The sequence below is a fragment of the Chiroxiphia lanceolata genome (genome assembly GCF_009829145.1).
Source record: "Chiroxiphia lanceolata isolate bChiLan1 chromosome W unlocalized genomic scaffold, bChiLan1.pri scaffold_40_arrow_ctg1, whole genome shotgun sequence".
NCBI classification, from domain to species: domain Eukaryota; kingdom Metazoa; phylum Chordata; class Aves; order Passeriformes; family Pipridae; genus Chiroxiphia; species Chiroxiphia lanceolata.
The window spans coordinates 578,130-591,650 of NW_022476499.1; the positions used below are offsets into that span (position 1 = coordinate 578,130).

The 13,521-nt window shown below is 45.1% G+C and overlaps 1 long non-coding RNA gene across 1 annotated transcript; it reads left to right on the forward strand.

Moving 5' to 3' along the window:
• The first annotated feature begins 7,012 nt into the window (after positions 1-7,012).
• Positions 7,013-7,785, forward strand: LOC116781356. Its single transcript, XR_004354854.1, has 2 exons — positions 7,013-7,080; positions 7,731-7,785. It is a non-coding gene; the product is annotated as an uncharacterized LOC116781356 (long non-coding RNA).
• Positions 7,786-13,521: the final 5,736 nt, after the last annotated feature.

Genomic DNA, 13,521 nt, shown 5'->3' on the forward strand with positions numbered 1-13,521 from the left:
TCATCCATCAAGTGTTCATCCTGGCCACTGCTCCCAAGAAATTTAATATATGCTAAAAAGATATAAAAAGACATAAAGAGCTTTCAGAAATAAAAGTGCTTCAGAAGCTAGATTTTAATATTGCCAAGTGGGTTTTTGCCAGATTATAAAGTTGACTGAAATGCCAGGATACTGCATTTTGGAAGCGGCAGCAGCTCGCATATTGCCTTGTATTAGTGGCTGAAGTGTGTTGCTGATTCCAAAGCTGGGCTATCATCATCTGTGGGGGAGAGTAGATAAATAAATAAATAAAAATTGGCATTCCCTACCAACCCTGCTGCCTTGAAGCACTCTTTTCAAGTGCGGCCTCCACAGAAAAAAAAGTGAAGACCACTTTATTTTGATTATAGTTCTTTCCCCAGGCAGGAATTTTTATTGACATCTTCATAGAAGAATGAAACCTTTGAGCAACAGCTCTAAAGCATGAAGGTTGCCTGCAGGAAATACTTAAATCATTTTACATCCAAATGGAGCCTGTTGTTTTTAGCTAAAATTTAACAAATCTTAAATCAATGACCTTTCTTTTACTGAAAGCCTGCACTTTGGAAAACTAACTTTCCCAAGAAACATATTTTGGTGAATAAATGCCAAACAAAGGGCTATTTAAATCTAAACATTTTCTCCATTTATAGCTTGTGAACATTTAGTTCCTAAATTCCCAACTGCTACCTAATGTACAGAACAGTTGTGCCTTGGTTGAATCACATATCATTGATTTCAGAGTGTCACAGGGATCTCACTGACAGGAATCAAGTAGAATCCAAAATCAATCAAATATGTTTGTGCACTACCATTCATCAAATTTGAACATCCCAGAATTAATTGTAAGCATGTGAAAGAACCTAGAAATAAATTTTGAAAAGGTACAAAAATAAAAATCAGTAAACTTTGAGAAGATAATAGTGCATCTGAGCATGTTTCATGCCTGCTGGGGTAAGTTAATGGTGAATCACACCTTCCCTTCCCAGCACAGGCTGAGATATATTCTTTTTGGAACATGAAAATACCCAGTGACTGAAGGCAGAGGACACACCAGTCAATGATCCAGCATTATTTGATGAACAGCCTGTTACACACCCAATATCAAACATGCTGCCAGGATATTACAAAATGCACAAGTATGTGACACTCTGAAAAACTGCACATTGTAAGTGAGCCACTGCACTTCAGGGAGAAAGAAAGGAGAGAATCACTGAATCTCTACCAAAAGCAGGAATAGATGTGGCCACTTATCCAAAGAGCTGTTCTTGTTGCTGAGGACTCCTCTCTGAACACATTCACCTGTAATTCTGCCAAGGTAATAAACCCTTCCACTCCTTACAGCACACTCAAAAGCACCCTGCTATTTAATGTCAATGGAAAAATGGCCCAAAGTGTCTAAAACATTTCCTTTTGCTCATGTAAAAGTGCTGGCATTTTACTTCCTTCCTGATAAGCCACTGCCAATGGACCTGATTATTCTTTTCTTATTCAAAGCATATCAGTAGATCCAAAGCACCCTCAATCTTATCAGGTATCTGAACAGCACAGCTACTGAAAACAGTTTGTCCTGCTCCTCTCTCCTTCTGCCAGGCTATCAGATGAACCCAATTAACTCTCTGTATTTACACACAATCAAACATAAGTTGTGTCTTCAACCCACTGTAGCCTGTTTCTGGCATGTTACAGGTTTGCTGCTTGACATTAGTTGTACCCAAAACAGCAGCAGTGAATTAGCTTAGAACAAAACTGTAGTCACTCCATAGCAGGTAACACAAAAGGGACACGGGATAGGAAAAAAAAAAAGAGAAATACTTTGTGAAGTAAGAATGATCACTCTCATCTCAGCAGTTCATAGGTATTTATCTGGTGCTACTTGAAAAAGAGCCTGGAAGCAGTAGGATTCAAATGCATTCAAAACAGACCTGACACAGGCCTCAAGAGTAGAAAAATAATTTTTTTGTTTATTTTATTCTCCTGTCCTGTAGGAACTGTCTCTGATTTGCAAGGGGTGAGAAAGTGAAAAAAAGGAAAATGGTTACAGTGTCTGAAAGTGTTTAAATGCCTTTACAGTTTTTGTCTGTAACAAGACTGATTTTCATGATCCAACCTTCATCTGGCACTAAAAGACCCCCACAAAAACAAACCAAAAAAACACTCTCCCCCAAACAAGCCTCTCAGCAACTCTCCTTTTCATTCAGTGTCTCGGATACAGAATTTTCAGTGCTGACTACTGAGGAATAACTCCTTCAGAAGGGCCACGGCTTTGAAGGTTTTGCTTCCTGCCCAGCCACAGGGAACAGGTACAGCATCTCCCTTCCTTCTTCTCAGGATGACAGGATATCCTCAGGATGAGGGCAGTGTTGGAAGAGTTAAACATTAACCTGGCTGTGCCCTGGGCACTCTCAGCTTGCTAAATGAAAAGTTCTGGAAGGCCAAGAGAAATCCTGAGTTGCAGCTCTTTGATTAAGTACAGCCTTCTTCAGAAGCTGAAGCTCCAGCCCCTGAGTGGAGGCTCCTTCCCACCACCCCCTCCCACTGACAGCCCATCCCTGAGTCCTTCTGATGGAGGAGCAAAGGGCAGGCACCTGCCCCCACCTGAGCCCATCCTGTGCTCCTGCCTGGGCTCCCGGCACAGAACCAGCCACCCTCTGGATCTGCAGGAGAACAAGGAGCCCAACTGAGCCGAGTGTGCAGCGCCAGGTAATTCAGCCCATGGTTGTTTCTCCCCCTGTGACCCCACGGCCTGGGGACTGAGGGGACAGGTGTCATTCAGACCAATGTCAGCCACTGACAGCGGCTGCTCCGCCCTGTAAACATCACCCAGCACCACCTGGGCCCGAGCAGGTCCTGGAGAAGAGCAATGGGGTGTCCCTGGATGTCACTCAGCAATGGGGTGTCCCTGGATGTCACTCAGCAATGGGGTGTCCCTGGATGTCACTCGGCTCCTGGGAATCTGATTCTCACCCCTTTAACGCTCAAGGGAACAGTTGGTTGAAGACGTGGCACTTCATGGCACTTCAAACCATCTCATCTGTCCCCCCACGTTAACGGCTGCGACGAGAACATTGCTGAGGAATTCTTCTGCTGACGGAAAAGTGCACATAATTCAGTAGAGGAAATCTTGCATTCACGGAGCATTAAACTACCACAGTGGGAGAAAAAAATATCCACTTTTTGCTGGAAGAATTTGACCATTCTCCAGAGATAATTTTACTAGCAATGCTGTGCACTTGCTTTTGGAAACACGCTCTGAATCTGTTTTAGACAACACACGAGTTTTAGCCTTTTTTTTCTTCACTAGATGCTTTTTTTTGTTTTTTTCCTTAAAAGTGAAAAATAATTGTGCAGAAGAAACCTCATAGACTTTCTGAAATTAATTCCTCTGAAAACTATTTTAGCATTAACACTTGCTAATTGAGTATATCACAGTACCCCTAAGCAATAAAATATCAGCTTAAACATTAAAGGACAGTGGCATTCATCCTCCACAAAGACAGGACCAAATCCTGCAGCCAATTTGACGATTAAAAAAAAATTAAAAGTAAATAAAGAATACATAGAAAATTGCTTGATCCTTTGTTACATTTCCAGTATATGGAGAACTATACAAACTGCCAGTAGCAGAGTGCTCAGAGTACATAAAGGAGTGTGATTTCACCATCTTGTTAAATATTGGTTTCACTAGATTTTTGTGTCTTGTATTTCTTTAAAAATATTCACATGTGAGATTGAAAAAAGTGTTTCTTTCAAAAACAGCTCTAGAAACCAACCCAGAAATAGGGGGAGAGTGGTGAAAGAGCAGCAATCACATGTACAAGAATGGTCTGAATAAATCAAGTCACCTCCTGCCCACCCATCCTGGCACCTGATGGGAAGGAACTCTGGAAATGCTTAGGAACAAGCTAGCACTACATTTTAGATATGACTTTTTCATCTCTACATCTACAGGACTTTAAACTGTTTCATGTCTAGCTGGCTTGGAGGGGGGAGCACACACACACACACACACACACAACTGGCTTATAATTTTTTAATTACCTTTACTTTTTTTTTAATTTTTATTTCCTTTTTGTTTGTTTGTTTGGGGTTTTATTTCTGAGGACATTCAAAACAAGAGACAGCAACTCCATCTTCTCATTCTGCCTTGCCAAAGCCCTCAGTCTCTGATCACACCCATTAGAGTCTCACTGGAGCCAACAGGACATTTTGCGACAGCTCGACCAGTTGTTTAAGGAAAGAGAGTGTGATGGAGCAAAGCTAAATCCACACACCTGGGATACTTCTGACACTCCTCAGCAGGGCTAATATTGATTTGTTTTCTTTGCCTAGGTAAGTGCTGCCAAAACACATTACCTGTGGTATGTAGTTCCAATCCAAATGATGAAAAGGAGATGTACAGGGTTTTTTTCCACTTACAGCAACATGAAAAGACACAGAGGAGGAAGACACATCCACACTAAGCTACAGAGTAATAACCTCAAAAACCTCAAATCACTTTATCTTAAAGTTTGGTTTCAGAACAAAACTCTTGAAGAGAATCTTACGCCCTCCCATATAAAGACAGCAGCTCAAAGCTGCAAAGAGTTTTACTCAGGGAAAGGGAATATAATCTTCAATATATGATAAAAGGATCTATTTGGACTATTCTCACATGCATAGGGGTAGCTAATTATATTTCAGCAGGTTATCATAGAAATAAATGTGCCCAATTCTGTACAAGGACACTCTAAATGGCTCGATTAGACTGAGAACAAGGAACTTCTATTTCATAAACCCTGATATACCAAATTACCACAGCACATGGCCATGCTTCTCCAATTTCAGATTTAAGGGTCTGTGTCAGTGTCACAAAGAGTAAGAATTTTTTGTTTTGTTTTGCCTCATAAATTATTTTGATCTAAATCCGTAAATTTCATCAAGATTTCATACAAATTCAGAATGGTGACCCACAGTAAAAATCAGATATTCAGTGGTACAGAAAAACAGCACATGCTTATCTTACACTGTGTGAAAGTACCTATATTGCTCTAATTTTCATTAGATATATTAATAGGTATTTCTTCTAGAAAATAGAGGAAGCTGAAGTGAAAAAATTAATTTTATTTCAATTTTAAAAGAATTAGGAAACGATGTTCTGATTAAAAAGCTACATTACTTAAAACAGGAAAATAACTGGAAATTAGACAAGAGTCCCTTTAGTGCAAACCTGCTCTATTAAGGAATAGCAAAGAGAAAAAACCCTTTTTGTTTGAAGGGAATAAGAATTAGTCGAAAAAACATTACAAATGTTCTGTAAACAAACCCAAGGAATTTAGAGCTTCTGTAACACAGCAAATCCATAAATTGTTTCAGAAGACACACATGTCAAAAGGCAGCGATCTACCATTCTAGAAAAGTTACACTCCAAAGTGCTACTGAAAAGGCAATACCAAGTCATTTAAAATATAATGAAGGAATACTATCTAAAATAGCAGTATACAATTCAGTCTCATATTTTTCTTTAATGTTTCACAGGATTTTTACTTCTCGACAAACAAACCATAACAAAATCAAAAAACCAAAATCCCCACAACTACAGGACTTTTGGAGAGGACTAAGGACCATTAAAATTGAATGTGTATTTTATATTTTTGCCTGGGGACATCATGATACACATTAAAAACCATATGTAGGAGTCACCCCTCCCTAAAATAATTATATTCTTTAGGTGTAAATGCAGCCAAGAACACACGTAGCTGAAAATACAGTTCTCCATTTGACAGCCCAAACTTACAGGAATATGAATAAATATTATTTTCATTTCCTTAGAATGAGAAAATCTTCAAAAAAATACACCACATACCTGTAACACACACACAGGCACAGATAGAAACGTACTGGAACACAAAACTCGCTGTGCACAGACAGAGGATTGCACAGAAAATGCAAATATAGAAAACAAACCCACACCCAGACGTGCTGCTCCAGATCTGACTGTGCACGTGTGACTGCCGACCTCGAGCCTGAGACGACCCACAAAGAACAGGTAAGGAGTTGAATGTCAAGCTGCAGCCACTGTTGGTGTCACCCCTGCACAAGGAAACACATAAGTGTGACTGGAGACAGAGAGGGGAAATATTTCCCTGTCAGTGCACGTCGAGAAATACAATTCGTTTCTCTCTCATGGGCTTTGGGACAATGACAATTGAATACAAGGCCAGTGGATGTAAAAGAGATAAAAACCGAACAAACTGGCCCGGCACGATCACAGATCTCCTCTCGAGAGCTCGGCAGCGTGAGGCTCCTGTGCACTCGGAACGGATCCACATTTTATTGTTTCTTCCCTCCAGGAATTTCCTGTCCGAGACGCCCGGCGTGTTTTGGGGCAGGCGGCGTGCGGCGCTGGGCTGGGGGCGGGGAGCGGTCCCTGCTCTTCCTGGCGGTGCAGGGAGAGCGGCTCCGGCGGGCAGAGTTCTCCCCAGTCCGTGTGCGCCCGGCGACAAACCCTCCGTGCGCCCCGCGGGGAACAGCAAAGTTCCCGGGGCCGACCCCGCGCACTCGGCACGGGCGGGGAACAAAGGTTGGCCGGGCCCTGATCGAGGGCTCAAAGCCCCGCCCCGAGCTCATGAATATGCAGCAGGGCGGGACATTTGCATCCCCCGGGAGAGCCCATTGGTGGGGCGGCGGCCAATCAGGCGCCGGGGGCAGAGGGTGGGGGCGGGGCAGCGGCCTGAGGCGGCGGTGGCGGCGGCAGCCGGGGCAGAGCCCGGGCCGTGCCCGCGCCGCCGGACGGGGCTGTGGGGGCTGCCCGCGCTCCCTCCCTCCCTGTCCCTCCCTGCTCGCCTTCCCGCCCGGCCCCAACCTCGGCGGGTCCCTGGGCAGGCTCCCGGGGAAGGATTGCCCGCCAAGGTGGAGGATCGAAGTTTGCGCCGCCGCCGCCGGTCGCGGAGTTTGGCCGGGGCGGCAGCCGGGCTCGGCTCCGGCGCGCTGTCCTGGCCGCCACTTCCCTCACCTTTGGAACTGCTCGGCGCCGGGGGAAACACAATAATAACGCCAAGCGCAGCCTGCCGAAGCCTCCGGGTAACTCAGCTTTTCATTGTCGTGCGAGTTGCTTTGGGGGGAAAGGGAAGGGGGCGGGCGGGCCAGAATTTGATTATGTATATCTAATATGATATATAAAACCATAAAAATTATATAATTAACTATTCAAAATTTTAAAGCCTTCTTTTCTACTTAGCTAAAAAAAAAAAAAAGACATTCCTTAACAAAACAAGCCCTCAAATCTATTCCTTAACATCATGGATGAAACTGGGAGCAAATACAGCTGCGTGTGTTCCTATACAGACTAGAGCTGCATCGTAACATATGTTATATATACACCCTGTGCGAATATTTGGATGTTTAGGTGGGTGTATTTAGATATAAGAAAGAGAAATAAAAGCTCCAGAACTGATCCATTCCCTCTGTAAGAGTGCAGGGATTAGAGTGGACTAACTCAGCCTCATTTAGAGCCAGCTCAGAGTTGTTCTTCTCTGTCATATGAAAGGTCCCTGATTAAACTTGTTCCAGCACAATGACCATGCTCAACTTTAGAGACACTGTTTGCACTGAAACGCACTCACAGAACTCCGTGTTGAAATTACCAGTAATTAATTAGGAATGCATTTTTTCTCTCAAAAGCTACTACCTTTACTTAAAATTACAACTAAGATACCATACTTAATTTCCAGGTTCAAAGTGTTTCTGCCCCTACCAGCAAAAGCAGATGCAGGCTTTTTCTGGCCAGAAAAAAAACCAAACAAACAACAAAACCCACAGTGGAAAGACAATTTCTTAGAATGCAGCTCAACTCTTATAAAATCTTTTGTGACTGGAGCCCTAACATGATGCAAATGGCAGTCTTTTAGATCAAAACAAATCAGTGCACACCCTCAAAATGCAGTAATGCCATTCACAAATGGAAGCACAAATGCCCTCTCCAGATCTGTTCCACAGCATTTTACCCAGTAAATACAGCAACAGAACCAAATTCCAAAATATACAGGTTCAATAGACATGTTTGTGTCTGTTAACAGCAGAGAGATTCCAGTGTTATGTATTTAACCTTATGTGAAGACTGGGCCTGCTTCCTACAACCGTGGTATAACTACAGTTAAGTTTAGGAATGTGAACCACCATAGCAAAACTACAGCTCAGACTACTGTATAAAAGCAGGTAGTAAAAGCTTCATTACCAGTAGCATTATGCTGTCTGTATTGTTAAATGGGGATTCGGTAATCAAGATGTAGATTGGCTTGTGAGCACTGGATTAAAAAGCTCTGAAATGCAGAGTAAAATTTAAGTACTCTGTAGAAACATCAGGGACAAAATAAAATCTGCTTTTTACAAATTTTAAAATGAGAGGTATTAAGACAGTGCTGTATTAGAACATCTTCTTTAAGTAACAGTTTGATAAACAGAGATTTTGGGATCAAATCAGAACTTCAATATGATGTCTTTATGTATAGTTATCTGTATGACTGTATGAACTCAAAATACAGGTCCTACAAACTGATTTACATGTGCACAGGAGCAAAACGTGAAAATGCAAATATATTGTTTGTTCTGAGTATCTCTCCAAGTGTCTATTTATAGATTTATACCCAAAATGTCTCTTTTTCAATAGTTTTTATTCCAAAATGCTTTCAAATCTTTGCATGTGTACGTGTTCTCTTATATAAAAATCACCCAAAATGAATCCCTATCCATGTGTCATTTGATGTGGTCACTTTTCTGTGTTAAGTTCCCTGGAATACACCCTCCTCAAAATATGACAGCTGATCCATTTGGAAACTCACCCAAGGACAGGTGAGCTTCGTTTCTACTTTCCCTCATTATCTCCTAAGATTTGATGTTCAGGGGCTGAAACATGAGGGTCTCTCCTTCTGTCCTGATCTGTCTCCTCTAAACTCTCCTTTTCCTGTTCCCGTGGCTTCCGCTACCTTGTTAGCTCGTCCCCCCCCCCCCTTTATACCCCCAAATAACATGTTTTTCCTCTCCCCCTGTGAACCATCACTACTTTTCTATCAACCCTCTTCCATCCAAGCCAGCAGCTCTTCCCTGCCAGTGCTGCTGCTTGGAGAACCAGAAATCCTGTGCTGTCCTTTGCCTGTTGACAAACAAAGCAGTGGCTTCTTCCCCCGGGGACTGAAAGTGTCACCTCCCCCAGACTGGGGCCTGGAATTCCAACCACATTCCTGACCTTGGGTTCCACAGTTACCCATCAGTTTGGGGGAGGGGAAAAGAAAAAAGGTGAAGAGATTACAGCAGCAAGTGAACTGGGGCTAAGTGTACCTTCATTTTCTCAAGCTGTTCTGGAGAAATAAATAAAAGTAGTACTATGGGAGTGAAAAAGCTCAAGCCAGGTATCAGTTTACTGAATTTTATCCAGGAATACAGAAGAAGAACATGCCTGCAAACACACATCTGCACTAATTTATCCAACTGTACAGTGCAAAATCTGACCCCAAGGAGTCTGTACAAAACAGTGGGAATGGAATCAGAGAGGGGGAGGAAAAAATTGTCAGCAGTGCCTGTGCCAGTCAAGGGGCATTACTGAGCAACACCTACATTTCCATGGCTCTCTGGGCAGGGAATTTTTCCTGTGTGCCAAACAGCACATCTTGAAGCTTTTTCCCATTGAAATACTGTAGACATTTCAGGGCATATGAACAGCCAGATTCTTAAAGCACAACCACCTCAAGGCAAGGGAAGAAGTGAGATTCAGTGGCACTTGGCAGAAGCTGCCCAGTGCATTGTGTCAAATGTGTATTTACCCAAAGGAGCAACAAGCTCAAGCCATCAGGGAAAGAGTGAGATGATGAAAGAGTGTTAGCTGCTGAGAATTTCTTTGGGAAGAAGTAGACTGTTAACTTGAGACAGAAATTTGCAATATACCGTGGAACCTTATTCAAAGTCCAGATGGAAAATACCTGATTGCTAAGAGTGTGAAATAAATCCTAAAGTGTCATCAACTATGTGATTTTCTCTTTATTCCCAATCACTAATTAAAGAAACATAACGCAGATGTGGTCTCACTCTGTGCTCCAGTGTGATTAACATTAGAACAATATTGTCACTGTCTACTGGTCTCTTGTGCTCCTCACTGGCAGGCGCTTGGTGCACCCCTGGATATCCTGCCAATGAGTGAAAAAACTAACGCTTCTAAAGTTCCAGATTTTCCACACCTGTTTGGACACAGTTGGACAAACTGGACCAAGTTATTCCTTGAAAGCCATCTGCTGGATTTAGCATTAATTACTCCTTGTTTTGATCGTAGAGGAAAAAAGCTCACACAACACAATCTCTGTGGACCCAACACAGAAAACATCCCCAGGGTCTTGTTAGAGCACAAACCTGCAAACAGGGATGACAGGTCAGAGAATCACAGAATCATCAACATTGGAAAAGACCTTCCAGATCTTCTAGTCCAACTGTCAACCCAGCACCACCAGAATCACCCCTAAACCCCATCCCAAAGTGCTACATCCAGATGCCACCTGAATGCTTCCAGAGACTGCACCACCTCCCTGGGCTACTTGTTCCAATGCCTGAACACTCTCTCAGTGGAAAAAGGGTTTTTGAATATTTAATATGAACCTTGCCCGATGCAATTTAAGGCCGTTTCCTCTCTTCCTGTCACTAAAGGCTTTGCAGAAGAGACCAACCCCCACCCCACTAAAACCTCCTTTCAGGTCATTGTAGAGAGCAATGAGGTCCCCCCTGAGCCTCCCCTTCTCCAGACTCAACCAGCCCAGTTCCCTCAGCCGTCCCTCAGCAGACATGTTTTCCAGAGCCTTCCCCAGCTCCGTTCCCTTCTCTGGACACGCTCCAGCCCCTCAAGGGCCTTTTGGCACTGAGGGGCCACAACTGGACACAGCACTCCAGGTGGGGCCTCCCCAGTGCCCAGTACAGAGGGGCAATCAGTTCTCTGCTCCTGCTGGTCACACTCTTCTCCACAAAGGCCACGATGCCCTTGGTCTTCTTGCCCCCCTGGCCACACTCTGGCTCATATCCAGTCTCTGTCAAGCAGCACCCACAAGTCCCTTCCTGCTGAGCAGCTCTCCAGCCCCTCTGCCCCCAGCCTGGAGCGTTCCAGGGGGTTGTTGGGACCCCAGGGCAGGCCCTGCCACTTGGCCTTATTGATCCAGCCTGTCCAGATCCCTCTGCAGAGCCTTCCTGCCCTCCAGCACATCCACACTCACACCCAGCTCAGTCAGTCTCCCAAACAGGACAAAGTCTGACCACCAGCAGTCCAGGGTGTCAGTTCTGCTGCCCCCTCCTTCCTTCACTCAGAATGAAAAACTCCATCATTTTGGGGTCTCTGTGCCCGTCGGCTCTGACCACCACATCCCCCACCAGTCACAGAATCATGGAATGGTTTGGGTGGGAAGGGACCTTAAAGAGCATCTCAGTCCAACCCCCTGCCATGGGCAGGGGCACCTTCCACTAGACTCAGAGCTCAGAGCCCCATGCAGCCTGGCCTTGAACCCTTCCAGGGATGGGGCAGCCAGAACTACTCTGAGCAACCTGTGCCAGGATCTCACTACCCTCACAGTTCAGAAATTCTTCCTAATATCCCATCTAACCCTTCCCTCTCTCCGTGTGAAGCCACTGCCCCTTGTCCTGTCACTCCAGGCCCTTGTAAATAGTCTCTCTCCATCTTTCTGGTTGGCTCCCTTCAGGCACTGGAAGACCAAAATTAGATCACCCCAAAGCCTTTTCTTCTCCAGCCTGAACAATCCCAATTCTCTCAGCCTTTCCTTACAGCAGAGCTGCTCCAGCCCTCTGATCCCCTTGGTGGTCCCCTCTGGACTCGCTCCAGCAGGTCCATGTCCTTCCTGTGCTGCAGCCCAGAGTTGGAGGCAGCTCTGCAGGGCTGACAACATTACAGCCCTGTGTGTTCCAACAAGGACACTGTGGAACCTCCTGGAGTAAAGGGGCCATTGTGACACTGCAGGGCCTTGTGAAATCAAAGGAATCCTGTGGAACCTCATGGAACCACTCTGGAACCTCATGGAACCAAGGATTCATTGTGCCATGAAGGGCCTCATGGAACCAAGGGAGCCCTGAGACATTTCGGGACCTCACACAATCAAGGGACCATTGTGACACTGAGGAACCTCGGGGACTCAAAGGCCACTGTGACACTGCAGAGCCTCATGGAACCAAAGGATTCCTGGGACACTGGGGAATCTCATGGAACCAAGGGGCCACTGGGATATGTGGGGCCTCCTAGAACCAAAGGAGTCCTGAGACATTTTGCAAACTCATGGAATCAAGGGTCCATTATCACACTGCAGAGCCTTTCGAAGCAAAATGGACCCTGTGACTCTGTGGAACCTCATGGAATCCAGTGGCCATTCCCACACTGTAAAACCTCAGGGATACTGTCAGGTTCCCATTATTAAAAGACACCTCTGCCTAAATTCAGCTGCAAAGGAGACCATGTGCCAAAGTCAGCAGTCCAGGTTTGATTTAACAGTAAATAGGAGGGAGAGACAGAGAAAGAAATAGAGAGAGAAGAAGGGTGGTGGGAAGACAGTGAGAGAGAGAGAGATGAAGTAAATGTATCACCCCATGTAGATCCCTGAGGCTCCCACCGGTCCTTCTTCCCCCCGCTCTGCTCAGTGGAGGGTCCCCAAGTTGTGCTTCTGGGCTATCACTTTTATACAGCCCAAGCCCTGGGTATTCAGGGGGGTAGATGCTGTTCCCACAGCTTGGGCTGGCACGTGCACAAGGACTTGCTTCCTTTCCCACAGTTTGCCACGGTGGGAGTTTTGCCCGGTGTGCTTCCAGTCTGCAGGTGGGAATCTTTGTCTGGATGGGTTCCCCAGACCTGCCTTACCAGCCCTGGCTTCCTCTTGGGGCTGTCTGCTCTTTCCCACACTCTGCACAGTGCAATTCTGTCCTGGGGGCTACTTGCAAAGCTTCACCTCCCTTTAGGCCTTGGAATTAAAGGCCTTCCTGTTTGCCACCAGTGCTTATGTGCTGTGGTGCCTTATGGGATTTTCCTGCTTTGACAGTGTTTTGAGACAGTTCATTGTGCCCTTCAAGTCCTTCCATGTGCACACACCCCCCACTCTCACCAGTGTCTGGCCCTCCAAAGAACACCAGCCCTGATGATTTGTAGCTCCCACTCCAGTGGTTGGCATTTGGAGCTCCCTCCATACCCAGAGCTCAGAGCTCCCTTGTGCCAGAAAGTTTAAAGAGATTGTGCCTCATTCTGCCAAGACAACCCTTGGAAAAAAGTGTCCCTCTGTGTTTCCTGGGATAAGAGCACTCTATTGTCATCTTCCAAAACCTTGGAGAGGTCCCAGAGATGTCCCAGGAAGGAATTTGGGGTCTCAAGTACATGATCCATATATAGAGGCTGAGGACTCAGGGGTCAGTGGAGGACAGTAGAGAAGTAGCCTGAGAGGTCTGGAAGGGGGGTGTCAGAGCTGGTGGAGCTTTTCTTGCTGGCAGAAAACAGCCTAAGAA